The sequence below is a fragment of the Bison bison genome, unplaced genomic scaffold, assembly GCF_000754665.1.
Source record: "Bison bison bison isolate TAMUID 2011002044 unplaced genomic scaffold, Bison_UMD1.0 scf7180017864451, whole genome shotgun sequence".
NCBI classification, from domain to species: Eukaryota; Metazoa; Chordata; class Mammalia; order Artiodactyla; family Bovidae; genus Bison; species Bison bison.
This window is the reverse complement of record NW_011495013.1, coordinates 7,716,781-7,719,902: the sequence shown is the minus strand read 5'-3', so window position 1 is coordinate 7,719,902 and position 3,122 is coordinate 7,716,781. Positions and strand designations below refer to the sequence as shown.

General features: G+C 35.5%; 1 protein-coding gene across 1 annotated transcript in view; it reads left to right on the top strand.

Moving 5' to 3' along the window:
* Positions 1–1,480: 1,480 nt before the first annotated feature.
* The window catches only part of CNGA1 (cyclic nucleotide gated channel alpha 1), a 38,022-nt gene continuing 36,380 nt past the window's right edge, over positions 1,481–3,122 (top strand). Inside the window, exon 1 of the mRNA XM_010858885.1 lies at positions 1,481–1,660. The gene's annotated coding sequence lies outside the window, so the exon portion shown is untranslated. The remainder of the gene's footprint in view (positions 1,661–3,122) is intronic.

Below are 3,122 nucleotides of genomic sequence, written 5' to 3'. Positions count from 1 at the left end.
TTTTTTTTTTTTTTTTTTACTTCTTTTTGGCCATGCCATGTGACGTATAGGATCTTAGTGCCCTGACCAGGGATAGAATCTGGGCTCCTGGCACTGGAAGTGTGGAGTCCTAACCACTGGACAGTCAGGGGATTTTCAAGAAAATATATTTTCAACTTTTAAAAGAAAGCATACACATTTCTGATAGTAGACCAATTATTGTAAAATAAAGTTTAACTCTGCTATTTATCTTTAAAAATGTTTAATAGTCACTTATCAAGTGTTTACCATGCTTTAGAAAGTGTAATAAACTCTTCATATTACTATATCTCGTTTTAATCCTCAGATCTTCAAGGTATTATCATGTCCATTCCATGGAAACTGAAACTGAGGCCCAGAGGGTTCACTACCATGCTCTAGTCTCAGAGCTGGTGAACTTGGAGCTGAGGTTCAAACCAGGCCTGTGACTCCAAAACCTCTGTGTGTAAACTTAGTGTGGCGTCACAGACACCACCCCAACCTAAAGGGAGCCATAGTTCCTGTAAGAGAGACGGAAGTAAAGTGAACATTGAATTTAAGAACAAAAGGTTCTTTATTATTAGACAAGTATAATTTTCTGAAAAATCCTTACTTCCAAGAAGAGATCTCTAACTAAGCTATTAAGGAAGTCTACAGTAATAAATCAGAAAAAAATTTTGTGAGTATGTGAAGTGAAGTGAAAGTTGCTCAGTCATGTCCAACTCTTTGTGATCCCATGGACTATAGAGTCCATGGAATTCTCCAGGCCAGAATACTGGAGTGGATAGCCATTCCCTTCTCCAGGAGTTCTTCCTAAACCAGCAATTGAACCACGGTCTCCTGCATTTGCAGACAGATTCTTTACTAGCTGAGCCACCAGGGAAGCCCTTAGTGAGTATGTAAACTATCAAATATTGGATTAAAAACTCTGAGGAAAATTTACTGTTTGGTCATTAGAATAATATTTGGACACTAACTGGCATATCTTATTGCCACACCTAAAGTATGCCTCATTCAGGGATGCTCAGACTCATCCAATTTTATTTCTGACTAGATATGAGACATGCAGCTCTTCCACAAAACACACATTAAATGGGTCAATGAATAAATAAGTATACCTTATTTATATTTTAATAGTTTTATTATGATGGCACTATATTTAAAATTTTAGTCATAATTTGTAAAAGCCTATAATTCTATCCAGATTGTAATGCTGGATAAATTGAAAACAGAACTTTAATAAAATTCATTAGCCGATATTACCTTTGGTTAAGCTTAATTGCAAATTTGTTAAGAGGTATAGTATAAGAAAACCCCTTTTGTTCCTAAATCTGTCACATATTAATAAGCTTGGGCTCTAGCAAAGGATAATGGTGCTTTGCTGTTATTTTCATCTGTATATAAATCCGCAAATCCAATACTGGCTCATGAAAATCCTCCTTTGTCAATGCCACAGAACTGTTTCTTTCCTTGGGAATGATTAAGAAAACTAGCTGTTTGTACATGTTTAAAGAAAGGAAAAAGATCAGCATATTTATTTCTTTTAAAAATTAGGACCTGGATTTTGACAATGTCCGGATTTACACTATATCCCTGTTTGCTTTGGATACACCACTGACTTCTGTTTCTGGAAGACACAGATACAGTGCTTAAGCAACCAAAGGTAAGAACTCAGTGGTAATTAAAATTATATTTTCACATATGTTTATACCTCTGTTTTGATTTATTAATGCATCAGCATTTGCTTTGTTTCCCATGGTATATGCTTTCTAGCAACAACTGATGGTTTTATTTTTATTGATTTCTCTGTATTTTTTACAGATAAATGAGTATTCTACTAAACACAGTTTAGTTAAAGATACAGTTTTAGTTAAAAATAACACTAAATAAAGTCTGGCAATATGGTCCTGCTAATCTGAATATCATAGCATAGTAAATACTGCCTTTTTGCAAATTTAAAGTTTATTTTTTACAAATATAAGTATAGTTGATTTACAATATTGTCTTAGTTTCTAGTGTACAACAAAATGATTCAGTTGTATATATATACATAAAACATATGAATGTATGTATATACATATGATACATATATATATATATATATTTTTTCAGATTCTGTTCCATTTGGGTTATTAAAAGATATTGAGTAGAGATCCCTGTGCTATACAGTAGGTCCTTGTTGTTTACCTTCAAGTTCATTTTTAGAAGTCAAAACAATACCTTTGTTCAGATGTGTCTTTCCTCAAAGGAAGTATCATATACTAGGTTTTCTTTCTTTTTAAGATATTTGAAGATGGAACACTGTCAAATTCATGTAAATCTTAATAAAACTCCCTGAAAATATGAGCTCCAACTCATTGGAGACATTTAAGAACTTTTTAAATGTTAGTTACTTTACAAACATTATTGTAGCAACCTGCACACTGCCTTTTAGAGATAAGTGGTCTAAAGAGGTTTAATAACTCTCTCAAGGTAACATATTACTATTATGTGATGGAGCCAGAATTTAAATTATCTTGCTTTCTTTTATTTCTCCATGATAGGCATGTATAATTTAATTAGACTTTAAAAAACTTATCAATTATTTGATAGTTTTATTTTCCTGGCCTCCCTGGTGGCTCAGAAGGTAAAGAATCTAAAGAATCTGCTTGCAAGGCAGGAGACTTGGGTTTGATCCCTGAGTCAGGAAGATGCCCTGTAGAAGGGAATGGCTACCCACTCTTGTGGGTATTCTTGCCTGGAGAATTCCATGGACAGAGAAGCCTGGAGGGGTACAGTCCACAGGGTCACCAAGAGTCAGGAACCACTGAGTGACTGACACTTTCACTTTTTTCACTTTATTTTTATAAACTTAAAACTACTCTTTATCATGTTTATTGTTCCAAGATTCAGTTCAGTTCAGTCACTCAGTCATGGCCGACTCTGCGACCCCATGAATCGCAGCACGCCAGGCCTCCCTGTCCATCACCAACTCCCGGAGTTCACTCAGACTCACATCCATCGAGTCAGTGATGCCATCCAGCCATCCCATCCTCTGTCGTCCCCTTCTCCTCCTGCTCCCAATCCCTCCCAGCATCAGAGTCTTTTCCAATGAGTCAACTCTTTGCATGAGGTGGCCGAAGTAC